Below are 17,912 nucleotides of genomic sequence, written 5' to 3' on the forward strand. Positions count from 1 at the left end.
ATTTTTCGTATATTTTATATGGTGGATTTATCTGGTGGACTATTAAATCTGTTTTTATTTCATCAAAGTATTCGTTCTGTGGTTGTTTGCAATACATTGGAATCAAGAAGACAGCCTTTATTGTTTCCGGAGCTGCATTGTTTTTTGTTTCTTTTTACAGCCTTGGGCATTTGGTTACCAGTATGTTTGTACATCAAGTGACCACACAAAGTTATCAGTTTAACATAGTGGCCAATTGTAATTCAGAACACATTGTTTATTTAGCAATGTGCACACGTTGTCCTGTGTTTTCTGTAGGCAAAACTGATAGGAAGCTTAAAGATCGTATCAGAGAACATCTATACCAGATACGCATTCATTCCAATACAAATGCCTTATCCAAACATATTCTTGAAGCAGGGACAGAGCATACATTTTGCTTCCTGGTGATTCAAATGAATCATTCTAGTATCAGGGGTGGAGATGTCAGGAATCACACAGAAAGAATGGAAGTTAAATGGATAATTCAGTTTAAAGCACATGCTAGTCCAGGGTTAAATGACAAAATTCCCCTGAAACCTGCCTTGAAAAATAGGAAGTTGGTAGCTAAGTAAACCATGGGATTAATACACCAGTGTTTTAAAATTATGTTTTGTGACATATATTTACAATATTTTTTATGTCAATATGTACATATTTTTAATCATGGTAATTGTTTTATTTAGTTATCTGTTTTTGAGTTTTTTCTTTATGGATGCAATGTTTTAATATACTTGCTTATTATGATATATTTTGAATGCATTTGACTGTCTTAGCTTATGACTTTAAGAGAAGTGCTGACTTGATTGGTATCAATTATCTAATTACCAGCTAGCTATATAGTAACAGTTGCTTTTACACTCTGTTTGTTAAAGGTCTGACAAAGCCTCTTGGCGAAAGTGCTTACCTTCACATATGTCTAGAATGAAATGATTTTATTTTTACTTTGCCTCTGGATTTTATCTAGCTGCTGTTGGAGTACGTATCGAATATTGTCAATGTTAGAGACTGTATTTTGAGTGCATAGATATATGCTGAACTTTTGGTCCTGTGCTGGGTTGCTCCTGAACCTTTATATTTATCTCAGTTATTCTGCACTTTTTTGGCTATGGAGCATGTTTCCCTTGGTGGGTAACGTGTTCATTTTTAGTTTAATGATAATATTTAATTTAAAATCGACTTGGATATGTATGATGGGCACATTAGTTTTGCGGTAATCATCACAACTCATCACATATCCTAACTATGTGTTTAAGACAGTATATCTTGAGAAACATGTATGTAACATACCCCAACATGTACTGATCAGGTTATGCAACTCCATCCATCTGAAATGTTTTCAAAAATAAATGCTGCCTTTTACCTAGGAATACATTCACAGGACTACTTCAAATCATACACATACAGGGTTCTTTGAAGTATGTCTCCATTCATTCTGAAATTAGTGTATCTGTAATTACCATGGTTAAAAAGAAGTTTTCCTGTGGCATTGACAATTAGTAAGCTAAGTTTCAAATTTTGCATTCATTATCCTATGGGATTGATTTCCAGATGGTTCATAGGTTCATAGGTAGATACTAGGCTATCTGCCCTAGGGCATTTATAAGCCTAGCCAGAGTGTATTTGGCTTCCGCCTCCCTATTAGATTAGCCAACTGTGCCTCTGTAAAGTAGGTCACAGAAGGTGCCCTTTTAAGATTAGTTTACTGTGCCTCTGTCTAGCAGGGACACAGGAGAGATCCCAGGGGTGAATTTGCGATTTCCCATCCACGTGTCCAAATTTCGCTTGAAGAGGGTCAGTGAGGGGCTATGTCTAACATGAATTGGGATTCTATTCCAGAGTGAGGGGAGCTTCTGGGATATAAATCTGTCCCTCCAGCATGTCCTATTTATTTTTGTGCTGAGGTTTAGGTCCCTGGAGTGTGTAGCTCTAAGGGACTTGGATTTTTTGAGGTGGAGCATGTCCATTAATTCTGGGTTTGACATGGCTTTGTACGTCAGGCATAGATCACCTCTGAGTAGGCGGTAAGCAACTGAGTAGAGCTGGAGTTTCTTTAGTCGAGCTGCATAGGACATCTGTTTGTAGCCCATGATCCTCTTGGTGAGGTACTTTTGGGGTCTCTCCAGTTGCTGCAGGTGTCGGGTAAGGTACATCCCAAAAGGGGCATTGTATTCAATTATGGGCCTGATGAGTGATGAGTAGAGGGGCACAATGACTTCTCTTGATCTAGATGCGAACCCTTTTTGTGATAAGGTGGGCTATATAGAAGGTCTTTCTAACCACTTTGGCAACGTGATTATCAAAGGAGAGATTACTATCTACGTTGGTCCCCAAATCTCTAATTACTTCTTCCGTACTTAATGGATTACCACCTATGTGGTAATTTGTGGGCACCTTGTTTTTCCCAAAGGGGATGACTATGCACTTTTTAGCATTTAGCTTGAGGCCGTGGCTCTGGCACCAAGCATCCGTCTCTGTGAGACCCTTTTGGAGGATGCTTGTGTCAGCTGGAGATTCGATTATGGCTCCCAGTTTGCAGTCATCTGCGAACTTTGTCAACCATAATCCCCCCGTGTTAGCCTGAACCTCAGAGAAGTGTATACCAAACAAGAGAGGTCCCAGAACTGAGCCCTGTGGGATGCCACTTTTAACTGGTTTGGATTCGGACATGGCATCTGTGATTCTGACCATGTGGGTTCTATTTCTGAGCCAGTTTGCAACCCATCTTGTGAAATAGGGGTTGATATTTAAGCTGGTAAGCTTATTTATGACGCCCAAGTGGGGTATTGTGTCAAAGGCTTTTGCGAGGTCCAAGTAGGCTGTGTGGACTACCTTGCCCTCATCTATGGCTTTGGTAACTGTTTCAAAGAAATCAACTAGGTTTAAGAGGCAAGATCTGCCCTTAACAAAGCTGAATTGGGTAGGGTCCAGTGTCTGGAGGCTCCCAATGTCTTTGTATATGAGTTCCATGATAATACGCTCCATAGCTTTACAGACCAGACTAGTCAGGCTTATGGGGCGATAGTTTCCGGGGTCCATTGTGGCGCCACCTTTGTGGAGTGGGATCACTGTAGCTGTATGCCATTCTTTGGGTACATATCCTGTAGTAAGGCTAAGTTTGAACAGTGACTTAATGTGAGGGTTCAGTTCTTCTTGGAACTCATGTAAGACATAGCCTGGGACACCGTCCGGTCCCATAGATGCTGTGTTTTTTGCTTTGGAGAGGGCAGCTTTCACCTGTGCATCTGTGATGTCAGGGAGGTTACATTCAGTTGTGATAGGCGTTTTCTCCTTTGGGGGGGAAGGGGGGGAGAAGTTTGCGCTGAATCTGTCTGCCAGGATGTTGGCTATGTCTGTAGGTTCAGTATATTTTGTACCGTTATGCAACAATTCAGAGCATATCTGGGAGTTTCCACCCATGTTTCTGACATAACTAAAGAAGGCCTTGTGATTATCTTTAGTGTCTAGGGCAATTTTTCTTTCAAAACTGGCCTTTGATGATTTTATGAGGGATCGAAGTTTCTTGCTAATACTGATCAGAGATGCCTTCACTTTTTGGGATTTTTCTCTGTCATGTAGTAGCTTCCTCCTTCTGTTGTATAGCGTATTTATGGCCAGGGTCCACCAGACCGGTCTCCTGTTTTTGGAGGAGTGAGTCTTGGTTTTATTTGGGATAGCACAATCCATGCATTCCTGCAGGTACTCATAGAATGCATTTGTAAAGGATTCTGCGGATTGGGCTGTATTATCCTCTGGCCCAGGGGCTTTGAATGAATCCACCTCAGTCTTGAGAAGTGCAAAGTTGGCTTTGGAGAAATTCTTTACAGTGATTTCCTTGGCTGGGGGTGGGTACGGGATATGGATGTCCAGGGAAATTTGTTTATGGTCTGATCTTACCAAGGAGGGGTTTACCTCTGGTGTGGAACATAGAGTCCCCATGTTGGTGACGACCAGGTCCAATATGTTGTTCCCTCTTGTGGGAGTGGTGACCAGTTGTTCCATTGCGTTAGAGTTTATAAATTCAAGGAACCGTTGAGCGAGGGTGTTTGGGCTTGAGTAGTTTTCCCAGTCAATATTTGGGTAGTTGAAGTCACCCAATAACATAGTGTTTGGAGAGACCTTCATATTCTCCAGTGTTCTCAGGAATGCCAAGTGGGGTTCCTGTAATAGGGAGGGTGTTCTGTAGCAGGCTACAAACTGAAAGGCAGTTTTGCCCGCTGTTAGTTGCACATGGATGGTTTCCGATGCTTCGTGCAGTGCCACTAACCTGGAGGTGTAGGTATCTTTGATGAATATAGATACTCCCCCTCCTTTTGTGCTTCGGTCCGAGTTTTGGGGCCGAAACATATGGTATGAGTTATAACCTGGTAGTGCTGGGGTGCTCTCAGGAGCCTTGAACCAGGTTTCGGTTACTGCACAGACATCGATTTTCTCCATACTGAGGAGAGTCTCGAGTGCGTGCATCTTGAGGTTTAGACTTCTGGCATTGAGTAGCATTACCTTTAGTTTTTTTATCTTTGGGTTGTCTATGGAGGTGGGTTTGTCCTTTGAGCCTTGCCTAAAAAAGGCACTATGGGGGTGGCAAGAGCCTTGGCCAGTATATGAAAGCCTAAGGGTGACAGGTGCAAGCCGTCCCTAGCGAAGCAATGTGGCTTGTCGAGCATGTCATCCCAGGCTGACAGACACTGGATCTCCTTTGAATGACACCAATACTTTAGCCAATTGTTGAAACTGTTCATTTTGTCTTTATACTGTGGCATCATTCTTGGTGAGGACAAGATGCTACTCAAGGTCAGGGACATACCAGCCTGGGCTACATGGTCAGAGAGCTCCTCTATGTCTCTTTTCATGTAGTCCAGGGAGGTACGTCTCAGGTCATTCACACCAGCATGGACAATGACAGAGTCATACTTGTACTTGCTTTGGAGTGACCTGAGTGCTTGCGTTATGTGGCGGATCCTGGCACCTGACAGGCAGCTTACAGTGACCTTCTCCTTGTTCAGTCTGGTGAGTGGGACGTCAGTGTGCTGGACAATAGAGTCCCCTATAACAAGTGTATTTGGTGTGTTGTTTGGCCTTATGGGCTGTGACTGTGAGGCACACTGATTTTGTAAGATATGTTTTTTGTGGGTATTGTTGAGGGGTGGCTGTTGCTTGAATATCTGCTTAGGAGGTCTTTGCTGTTTAGGCAGATTTTTATTTAGAGCCTCCGAGTATGTTTTTGTGTGTTTATGTGTTGGGTATGCAGATGCAATAGGTCTGTGTGAGACTGGATTTGTGGTGTGGGTGGTTACCTTTTCCTCCTGACTGACTGTGCCAGTCTTGGGTTGGGAGAGCTTTGCCTCCAGTTTGGCTGTGTAACTGCATCTCTCACATGTATTAGAGTTTGTTGGAAGGAGGAGAGGGTTGTCTGTGTACATAAGGCAATTGTAACATTGCCTCAAAATTCCCAGATTCACCAGCTGGACTGGAGAGTAACCTTGAAACTGACCCTCGGACATACCAGATTAGGGAAGGGAACTGATTTTTCACTTGATCAGGAAGGACCAATCGGGAGTCTAATACTTATGAGAAGTCAAGGAGGGTGTAGTGCTTTAGTTAGTTAGTGTTTCCTTATAAGAGCTGAGCAAGTGCAGGGCTTTAGAAAGAGAATAGAGTGATTACTTTGAGAGTTTGAACAGTTCTAAGCGAAAAAGTGAAGAGCAGACTTTGTGGAGCCTGGAGTAGTTTAAACCTGTTTAGGCAGCGCTGCCCAACGCTGCTCAGTGCGCAAAACCATGCAAAAAGAGAGTTGTAGGGTTTTAAGAAAGAGATCAAGGAGTTTAGAACTGACCCAAAATGGCAAATAAAACTACAGCTTCTAGGTAGCAACCACTCCTCCAGGGACAGGCAGGCTGTTCAGTGTTAACCACTCTCACTGGTGAACACAGAGACTTCCCTTTAGCCCAAGCAAGCACTGGCCTTCTAGAAACTTCCAAACAGTTCAGAACAGCAAATCTGTAACTAAACTTTCTTAACTTTCAGAAAGTGGGAAAAAAGCAAGATTTTTTTTTTTTTTTTTTCTTTTTGTTCATTCCAAAGACATGCATCTGGAGCATTTCTCCCCGGGCCTCCGCTGAAAACAGGCTCTGTGGAACCTAGTCGGACTTTCTCGGTCAACAAATGATAAATAAATAAAATAAAATTGTTTTGGTTTAAAGGTAGCAGAGATACACAAGCAGCAAAATAATCACAACAGTGCAATAATTGACCCCACACTTGAGTGCTAGGCCAAAATCAGGTAAAATGCAGTTTTTAGAGAAAAACACGATTTTAAATTAAGTGCAACACAGGAAATGCAGTAAACAGGCTCTAGATGTGTTACAAGTACTGTTACTGTTACAGATATAAACTTTAGCAAGCTGGAAAATGCCAAAAAGTAGGCGGCAAAGCAGTCAAACTTAACAAAAAATCAGAAGAAAATACTTAAACTCACAAAAGTGGCTCTTTTTCTTCTCTCAGTGTTTTCTCCTCTTGGTAGGTGGTTCAGCAACAACTAGCAAGCCTGAAAAGACCCCAAAACCATGAGGCAGCCTGGTTTTAAGAGAGAGAGAGAGAGAGATCAAGGAGTTTAGAATTGACCCAAAATGGCCAATAAAACTACAGCTTCTAGGTAGTAACCACTCCTCCAGGGACAGGCAGGCTGTTCAGTGTCAACCACTCCCACTGGTGAACACAGAGACTTCCCTTTAGCCCAAGCAAGCACTGGCCTTCTAGAAACTTCCAAACAGTTCAGAACAGCAAATCTGTAACTGAACTTTCTTAACTTTCAGAAAGTGGGAAAAAAGCAAGATTTTTTTTTTCTTTTTGTTTTGGTTTAAAGGTAGCAGAGATACACAAGCAGCAAAATAATCACAACAGTGCAATAAATGACCCCACACTTGAGTGCTAGGCCAAACTCAGGTAAAATGCAGTTTTTAGAGGAAAAAACGATTTTAAATTAAGTGCAACACAGGAAATGCACTAAACAGGCTCTAGATGTGTTCCAAGTACTGTTACTGTTACAGATATAAACTTTAGCAAGCCGGAAAATGCCAAAAAGTAGGCGGCAAAGCAGTAAAACTTAACAAAAAATCAGAAGAAAATACTTAAAATCACAAAAGTGGCTCCTTTTCTTCTCTCAGCATTTTCTCCTCTTGGTAGGTGCTTCAGCAACAACTAGCAAGCCTGAAAAGATGCCAAAACCACGAGGCAGCCTGGTTTTAAGAGAGAGAGATCAAGGAGTTTAGAATTGACCCAAAATGGCCATTAAAACTACAGCTTCTAGGTAGTAACCACTCCTCCAGGGAAAGGCAGGCTGTTCAGTGTTAACCACTCCCACTGGTGAACACAGAGACTTCCCTTTAGCCCAAGCAAGCACTGGCCTTCTAGAAACTTCCAAACAGTTTTAGCAGTATGTTAGCCCAGCATCAAAATATGTCACGATTTGATGGGGCATGGCCAGGATGGCAATCTGAAAGCAGCATAAACTTTCTGTTCTGTTTCATTTCATTATTCTTGACAGGATTTCTTTGTAATTTTTATAAATTATCACTTAAAAAGTTCTGAGTCTCACAAGTGGAAACTAACAAGATCATTTTGGTGTAAAATCAAATGATATTTCCTATATAATCCTGTCAAACTTAAATAGGAAAACATAAGGAGAATATCTCTGAAGGAAGATGAACCATTCTAAGACTGATCAATAAGACACTACAACGAAGAAAGATCTGCAGTCTATCCTTTCAAATATTCAAGACTTGGTTCTCAAAACAGACAAACTGGACTATAAAGTAGACAAAATAAAAGAAGACTGCACCAAACTGAACTAATGAACAATGTCCTTAAACAACAAAAAATCCAGATAGCAGCAATAGAAGACTCTATTTCTGACATTGACTCTAGGTTATCTGAGGGAGAACAAAATATTGAATTCTCACTACAACAAAATAGAAAACCTATTGAGAAAATAAATCATCTGGAAAATAGAGCCAGAAGAAATAACATGAAAATCTATAGGGTCCCCGAAAAAATAGAAGGGGAAATATGGTGAGCTTTCTATATTCATTGATTTCTAAAATATTAACCCAACCAGAAGCTCTATCTTTCAGTATAGAAAGAGCACACAGATCTTTGGCTTCACTTCTTTCAAGCAGTAAACTTATCCATCCAAGATCCATCATTGTAAAGCTTTTTTTTTTTTTTAGTCAAGATAAATACTTTTCCCTGAAAACTGCCTGGTCTCTTTCAACTCTAAAATTAGGAGACTCACAAATCAGGTTTGATAATGACTTTTCTTCTATTGTAGTATTGAAACAAAGAGCCTGCATTCCCCTTTTAAAATCCAGGAAAAAAGCTGACATCAAAACCACCTGATTTTCCCTGCTAAATTAAGATTCTTTTTTATCAGAAGGAAAAAAAAAACCATTTAATATTATGTAAGAAGCTACCGCTTTGATTAAAAAAACGTATTACTTTGAGTTGAAGAAATATATTCCAGCATCAATTTAAAAAGAAAAGCATCAAAAAGTGACTGGTCTGTCAAAGAAAAATAAAGAAACCTAGAGGCAAAAATAATCTGCGAGTTTCCTTATTCCTTTGTATTACATCAATGAAATAACTTATTGTCTGTCCAAGATAAATTAAATAAGATAATACTTTTTATTCTCCTTTAAGTTAAATATTATTTTACCCTCAGCTTCTCGGTCACTTTAGAATACATAATTATCTAAAAGAGAAGCTTAGCAATCTTATGTAATATTACAGTAAATGTATTTTGGATCTAATAAATCATAATAGTTAAGCAGTACAGTTGTCCACATTTACACAGACGCTCTATACCCCCTCCAAATAACTATAACTGTACATTAGTATACGCTCAAATACTGCGCTTGATATAAAAGAGAGAGAGAGATGATTTTTAAATGCTGTGCTTTTACATATATAAATGGTTATCCTTTTCTCTTTCAACAAAGAATGTAGCCATGCAAATTATGTTTTTAACTGTTTTCAAACTTTAGACTGGAAAATGCTGAAAAACAGCTTTCTGGTTCATTTGCAGCTTTTGTAATGCATCCACAAGCTTTCTGAATTTAAAAACATTATATTTACAGTTTAAATACCCACTGACTTACTTTTGAAGCTTTTTAGAGCTTTTTGAAGTCAGCTTGACTTTCTGGATGTTCTGAATGCCTCCACCTTCATGAAGAAACATTTATGAGTAAATTTAGGAAGTAATCTGTTATTGTTGAACTGTAACCTGCATGTTTAACAAAGAAGAAAAAAAAAACAGATTTAAAAATGGACTTTTGAATGTTTTTCTTTTTTTTGTTGTTTTTTTTTTTTTTTTGATTTACAGTCTTCAGTGTACTTGAAATTAAAATGTAAGTAAGCATTATTTATAAAAGTAATGATTTAATACTTATATTTCATTTTAAAAAAATTCCATGTCCATGTTTACTTTTAACAGTGAAGAGGAAAGTTTCAGTGTTGCACTTCAACACTTCTCAAAGCTGAGCAACATGCTGCTCACTTAAGCTATGTTATATTATCTGTTATTTAGCTTTTACGCTAGGAATGAATAATAAGAATAGAGATTAACCCAATATTATAGATTATTAGTTATTACTGCTTATATTCTGAGTTGATTTATTAATAAGTATCTTCCTTCTTTTCCTGTTTAATCTGTCTAACACATTTCCTCAATCTTTTTTTTTCTGACAGCAGTTACAGAAATTAGCCAGTAGATGTCATGGGTGGGTTGGTTGGTTGGTTGGTTGGTTGGTTGGTTGGTTGGTTGGTTGGTGGCTTGTATGGGAACCATAGTAAGCCAGGAATAATGTATTCCATGCTAAATGTTTTTGAACTGTTTGTTTTTATTGTATCTAAATTAAATAGCATTCTTTTCTCCACGATGAATCCTATTATCATTTTCATTAGAATCTGCATAGAACAACATTATAAAATGTCATTAACACAACTCATTTTAATTAATGCCAGCATACAAGTGTCTCTGCTTAAATGTTAATGGATTAAATAACCCTATGAAGAGAAGTAGCATAAATATTTAGCCTTGCATATGGTTGATATTATATTTTTTCAAGAAACCCACTTATTGTCAGAGGACTTAAATAAATTATTGTTAAAATACTATTCAGTATTGGTTAGCTTATTGTTTAAATATAAAAGAAGAGATATCCTTATTCTATGGAAAAAATGTAGGTATACCTGAAAGTGTAGATTCATATTCAGATAAGGATGGTATGCTTGGGATGGTAGTAACAAAACTGGGAAAAAAGTTTTTATACACTTATAAATGGATTTTGGATACCTGGCACTGGCACAAAAACTATAAAGAAATATTTAGATATCATAACTCTGCACTCCAGGGGGAAGATATTTTTAGCTGGTGATTTTAAATGTATGCTATCTCATAATGATACCACAAACACTAAATCTTTTTAAATTTCTTCAACAGCTAAACATTTAAATAATTATATAAATGCAAGAAATTTGAAGGATTTTGTTAGAAATTAAATCAGCTTCTTCATTAAAATTCATCCACTGCTCCTATAGATTTAGTACACAGACTAATATAGATAAAGTTTTGGTAACCATTTAATTATTCTCTAAAATAGATGAAGTATTGATTGTTTCATGCCCCTTATCAGATCATAACACCATTACTTTTAAAATAGATTTTAGCCCTGACAATCTGAACTTTTACCAAAAAATCCCAACATACATAATTGAAGTAAAAGGCTTTCAAGAATGGGTTTTAAAGGAAACTAACCAACTTGTTGAACTAAATAATAATGACGAGGTCACATATATGATCTTATGGGATACATTACGTGTTGTTCTTTGTGGTAAAGTTAAAAACTGACACTTATCCAAGAGAAAGAAATGGGATAAGAAGTTAATAGATATACAAGAAAAAATTGATAAACTAAATGTAAATCTCAAATATAGTTATAAAAATTGCACTTTCTAACATTAAAAAGTTAAAGACTACCAAGATATCCTCCAACACAAAATCTCTATTAAGCTAGAAAAAAAATCAGAATACATTAATACCCGTTAAGTCCTAAAGGTATTTAAATGAGAAAAAAAATCACATCAAAGAAATTATATAGTGAGATAATAATAAAACAATCAAAGCCTCAAATTTAAATCACATACTAAATTGTTTCAAAAACACTATGATAGTATTAATAGTTCTAAGTTGAATATAGTTCTAAGTTGAATATAAGTAACACCATGATTATTGAGAGCTTTATAAAAGAAAACATTTAAAAATAGCAAAAGAACACATTAGTAAAATAGACAAATCTTTAAGCTTTAAAGAATTAAAAGACCAAATTAAAAATCTGAAGACCAACAAAACACCAGGACTAGATGGAATAATCCCTGAGTAATATAAACTTCTTCCTGATACGACACTAAAAAATCTTCTTTCCACTTTCCATGAAGTTAAAACTATATCTAATATACCACCTTTATGAAAATATTCCCTAGTTTCTTTTATCTTAAAATAGACAAAGATTCCACATCGTGTTCATCTTACAGACCAATATCTCTCTTGAATATAGACTACAAGAAATATATGTCTATTCTGGCAAGAAGACTGAATACCATAATTTCTGAGCTAACACATGAAGATCAAGAAGGATTCATTAGTAATAGGAAAGGGCATGATACTATTATAAGGCTTTTTTTTTCTTAATAGGCATTGCTAATAAAAAGAAGAATTAATTATCTTTAATAAGTCTTGACATGGCTATAGCATTTGATTCTATAAATTGTTCCTATTTATTCAAACTACTGCATCTTTACAATTTTCCCCAGAATTCATAGTATTAATCAAAAAGCTCTACAAAATGCAATTTTTTGTGTAAAGATTGGTTCCTTTATTTCTAGCTCATTTAAGGGGTTAAAAAATACAAAAACAAAGTTTCACCTTGTTTTCTTTATTCTTTGCTCTAGCCATAAAACCATTTGCTAATTATGCAAGAAATAAAAACATACAAAGCTATAATTTAAGTGACAAACTCCCTCCCAAATTTCAATTATTTTCTGATGATTTATTAATGATACATGGTGCTATTGAGACATCATTGGAGCACTTAGTTAATGCTATGAATTTGTTTGAGAAAGTGTCAGGTTTAAAATTCAATCATAATAAAACCAAAACACTTCTGATAAATAAACATGTATCAGCAAAGCTAATCTCATGTAAGAATTTTAATTGGGACAATATGCATTGTAATTACTTAGGAGTTTTCATCAACTCCATTTTCAAGCAATCAATATCAGTTAATTATCACCACCTAATCAATATAACAATGAAGTCAGTAGAAAATCTATGCAGATTTTTTTTTTTATTTTTGAAGATGGACTATCCCTAATCAAAGTGATCATATTACCTAAAATTATTTTCATCAGTTAATCATTAATTCCCCCCAAAGAAACAATAAAAAAGTATATTTTACTCAAATTCCTATGGTATCCAAAAAAGCCCAAATCTCCTTACACTGGCATACAACTAGTTGGGAAGAGGCAGATACTGATCTTCAAAAAAAAAAAAAAACATAATATAAAATGTTGGAGATGTGATTCAACTCCAGATGCTGACTGGTTACAAATAGTCATTAAATGTAAAATGGTAACATATTTTTGGACTGATTTTAGATATTTTTCTAAGCATTGTGGAATGATAACTGCATAATTACAGATTATCTTATTCTATTTAATGTTCAAATTCCAGAAGTCCTACCAGTATACCAAATATCTCTTCTATGGTCAATTTTGCCAATAGCAAGGAAAATCATTGCAATAGATTGGAAGTCTAAGTCTACTATCTCATTTTTACCCATTTAGCTAAAGAAGTTTGTAATAAAGAAATGTTTACCATAAAAATGAGAACTAATAATGCAACACAGCAATTAATTGCTTGGCAGAAACTGTATAAGTTATTAGAGAAGTGTTAACTGTTTGTATTCTTTGTTATGGACATTGCATATAGTTCATTTCTGTTGTATTTGTAAATAGTTTGATTGGTTTTTGGATTTGTAAAATCAAATAAAACTTTTTGGGAGAAAAAAAATCTGTCACAATTTGCCATATTTATCCATCCAAACACCAAGGATTACAAGACAAGCCATTATGCACTTCAATGTTGAACATTGGAACATGTGTCAATAGGCTGAGCACCATATATGACAAATATCACTGTCATGTTTCATACATTTATTGCTATTTGGTGGAAGCACTGCCAATTTGTCTGCCAAAGAATCCATATGCTTGCAATTGTGCAAATGCAGTTTTGGGCAAGGCTGTGCATCCTTATGCGCAACCGTTTACTCATAAGAACTGAACTGGTGTCAGTTCAGACATATATTGTAAGCTTGACTTCTTTAGACATGGCTGGTGATGGAGAGAATGGTGTTAACTTTAGAGTACAAATGTGGAATGGTGTGAAGGTTGCAGCAGGGTGATTACACCATGGCACGATATAAGGCTCAGGCTTGGAAGTTTGGCCACAGCTATCTCCAGTGCAACTGCCATTCCATGCAATAGGGAGCAAAGTTGTCACCTCTGTATTGACCTGAAAAAGCTCAAACAAGTCCTCCTAAGCTAATGGGAGAATGCATGTAAGACTGCAGGCACTACTCAGTTCTGTAAGTATACTGAGCCATCAACAGTCAATGATATAGCATGCATTAGACAGCCAAAACATTTATTCATTAATTATGCTTCCATATGTGTTCTTTTCCTTTCCCTACTGTACAGCTGTGGAGGAACTAGCAGCAAACCATGAGGCACACCAAGAAGAAGAGACTAACTCACCTCAGAGAGGCATGGGGTAAGTATTCCTCAGGTCCAAATGCATGCTAGATAAGTTCTTTCATTCCCTTACTCACTATCATCTAAAGCAGGCATACCTGAACCTTGATATTAAGCATGCATGTCTTTTACAATAGCTCTTGATGCTTGTATTAGGTAATGAGAATACCAACTTAACTGTCTGTGTGTGTGGGCAGGGGTCAATGCCTAGAATCAACATTTAGGTTTTATTACAGGATAGTATTTCTAAAATATTAACAGCAACACTGAATGTCAGGAACAATCCAATTATGGTAAGTGCAATTATTACATGTGAATGCATATATCATATATGGCACAGGGAAATAAAGGCTGCTATTTCTTATATCCCAGTAGTGAGATTTGTATATTTTATGGCAAATATTAATACCTTCCATCATATCTGGTTATGGCAAAGGTGTAAAATAGTCATTAATCATATTTGTTTATGTATTGAAGAACAGATTATTTTGAAACATAAAATAATGTGACATGCCACTGATTTAATTCTCTCTATTTTTTGCCTCCCTGCCCTAGCTCTCTTTTTTTATTATTTTTTTATAATGTCTTAAATTTCTGCTGTTTTCATACCTTGCTCCTGAAAATAAAATGACCAGCAGCCAGTCAGGTAGACTGACCATTGCAGCTTGGCATTCCATGCCTCCACAGATGACAGCATAGACACCAGCACTTCAGTTTCACAACCTGTCAGTATTGCCTCCACAACTCCTTCCCTATCTGCCCACCTGCATCAGGTAGCTCTCCTCTGGTTGCTGATGCAGTCATATTCTCCAGGAGAAGTACCAGTGGAGGTGGTGATTTTGACACCTGACAGGAGATGACAGGACTGGTGGAAGATATAATGGAGCGTCCCGGGGCCTCTGTGCCTGATTAGGCAGGGTTGAAATGATCTTGTGTTGCATTGCTAAACTGATGCCACATCCAGCACTGACATAGGCAACTGACACAAGAGACAGTGATGGCAGTTTTGAGGCTGAGGACTAGAATCTCATTGTTCTTAAGCTGAACATGGGTGAGCCTCCATTGTCCCCTACCTATCCCCCAAAGTCAGAGTGTCCCCCAACCTTTTATGCCCAGCATCATCCCTGTCTGTCTTGTATGTCCTCTATGTCTGTGTCTGCTTCTTAACTTTCCCAACCAATTTAACCTTGGAATTCCTAAGCCCCTTCTCCAATAATTTCTCTCTCTCTCTCGCTCTCTTTAGAATAATACAAGAAGTGGGCACTTGTACTATAACAAATTAAACCCCATACCCCACCCCACTGCTTCGATGTGTCTCATTGACACACTTCATTTGGTCTAATTGGCTGCATATCATTATTCTGTTGTTGTCACCCATCTCTGGTGTGGTGACTCCACAGGCATGAAATTCTTTATACAATTCTACATTTATATTCTGAAGCAGTGGAAGGCTATTGTACTATCCCACCACCCTCCTGCCAAATTCCTGCATTCTTTTCCCTGTGTTCTACCCTCTGCTTGCCACCTCCATTTTCAGCATTATTCTATCAAACCCTTTTTCACACACACAATCTGCTCAAAAATAGCATTACATACAACACACATGACCAGAAATGGCCCATGGTAAAGCCTTCACTTTTTATCCTCAGCATTTGCGTGAAGGTTGTCATAGTGCATCAGTGCTGAGTGATGGTGAATGTTGCTTAATATTCTATGACAAAAGTTGGAGATTGTTATTTCAGACACAGTAGTCTGGTTACTTTCCCACAAATGTGCTTAAATCAGCTGTGCTATGGCAACACAGAATAATAGCAGTCTAAAGGCAGTACTATGAAGCACTAACAGTTCTCAGGCTGCTGCATGTAATGCACTAGAAGCTCTTATGTGGTGTGTTGAGATAATTCCCCTGTTTGTAGACTAAAGTTTTTGCATATTGCCATGGGTTTTATTACAGCTGTAAGTCAAATTATTATTTTGTGACATTTCATATTCCTATTATATTGTTAACTGCAAATGTGTTCCTCTCCATTTACAACATTTCATTAACATACCATTTGAATACTACAGCAAGACATAATTTGCAAAAACACTGCAGCCCCGACATGGAGACCCAATAAGCCAACCTTATCCTGGTTATGTCTTAAAGTTGTTTGCACTCACCTACCCCTTCTTACTCCCTGTACAGAGTATGGCAGCTTAATAATGAGATAATAAGTAGGAATAATGCACCTTACATATGGTACAAGTCCTGCAAAAATATTGCTACTATTCCTCTCTCCATCTTTTTCTATCCCTCTCTGTTCACCCCTTCTGCATCAGTAACTTGTCACTGTCCTTAAATTGTGTTATTTAAATGGTGTGAAGTAGTAATTCCTTTGCATTGTGATGAAATAATGTTCACGTATCAACAGATTTTTGGCTGTTTTCAGTGGTGCTAATGCAGACATTTGATAAGTGTTACTGACTGTTTTTAGTATACTATTTTATGTGTAGCTGTTCCCTATATATTTTCAACATTAGTATGCTGCTCTTGTCATAAGCTACTTGGTTCCTGTCTCCCTGTCCCCCTGTCTCTGTATCTTCTCCATTCTGGTTCATTAGTCTTCTTCCTCCACATTTGCACAATGTCTGGTTCTGAGGCTAAATTAAAGTACAAAGCTTATGGCAAAATCTTGAGAGTTTTTGCCTTTGGCCATATTACTATGGTGCCCTTCATGCTGTTGTGCTTAGCTATGTACAGTCCTGTTAAACCACTTTCCAACAAGCTGAAGAGCTGAATGTACAGCTTACAGTTGGCAAGAGGGTAATGAAGAGTAATACATAGACTCTTGTTTTCTGCTGTCGCTTGGGAACTTTGTGAAGTATGACTTCCTAAATGGGTGTGTGTATATAAAATCACATATGTAGGTTTTACTTGGAATGCTTTCACAGTTCAAATAAAGATGCAAGCAACATATTTTGAATGCTTTTTTATGACACCTGTGGCTGTAAACATTGGCTGTACTTTTCCTTAAAACATCATTATCCTGTTATATTAATGTGTCTGCACCCTATTGTGAAGTTTGTCTTGTACAGATCTTGCCTGAATAATTATGCTGATAAAGCAAACAGTAACACAACAGAAATATATGCAGAAATGAAACATGCACTAATGGTTTATTATGTCTGTATTGTGTATCCCTGTCACCAACTGTCTTCCTCTTCCCACCTCATCTGTGTCATCCAATAAATGTCTTTTATTCCAAAATGTTTCCATAAACCATGTTTCCACCAGCAATAACATTTGGTCCTTCATGTGTTTCTATTCATGTAAGGATTTACTAAATGAAACTGTCATGACAAATGTGTAAATCATTACACATGAAACATGACCATGACACATATTTGCTCTGTATTCCAGCAGTGTCATATATATGATTGTATGTATATCATGCTTCTATGCGTGAAAGTTGGCAAAGACCACCATAGCGTACTGTTAATTCTCATTCTGAGTTCAGCATCTCAAGAGATACTTTTGGATGCATTAATACTTTGCCATTAGCAGTGCAATTGAGCTTAGCAGCTCTTCTCTTCAGGCAGAGAGTACAAAAAAAATGTACAACAAATAATTCTTTGCTTTGGTTGCACAACGTTTGCATGTCCATATTGAATTTTGACAGCATGTTATGTTGATTTCAGAGTGATGTTGACTCATTTATTTCAGTCTGTTAATGTATGTCTGCTCTCCAATGGTTACACTTGCAACTGTGTTGCAATGTTGGTTAACCTATTTACACATAATACATCAATGTTATTATGCAGTGCACTGTCTTATGTATGAATTGTCAGTTTGTCTTGTCAATGCACATTGTGCAAACATAAAACAAGACAAGTGTGCAATCATCCCAGAATAAAGTGGCAGGGATGTTTGATTGATAATGTACTGGTTTACAACTGTGATTGTCTTTGGCATCCCATACTGTGAAACAGCTGCACATCCTTCACAGTAATGCAATGCACATGAGGGGTATGTATCAATCTTAGTAGAAAAG

The 17,912-nt window shown here is 37.3% G+C and overlaps 1 protein-coding gene across 3 annotated transcripts in view; it reads left to right on the top strand.

The window, feature by feature from the left end:
• LOC122799897 (E3 ubiquitin-protein ligase RNF14-like) overlaps positions 1-17,912 on the top strand; it is a 1,216,993-nt gene that overhangs the window by 1,003,136 nt on the left and 195,945 nt on the right. The window lies entirely within an intron of this gene.

The sequence above is a fragment of the Protopterus annectens genome, chromosome 4.part0, assembly GCF_019279795.1.
Source record: "Protopterus annectens isolate FY-2018-M chromosome 4.part0, PAN1.0, whole genome shotgun sequence".
Lineage (NCBI taxonomy): Eukaryota > Metazoa > Chordata > Ceratodontiformes > Protopteridae > Protopterus > Protopterus annectens.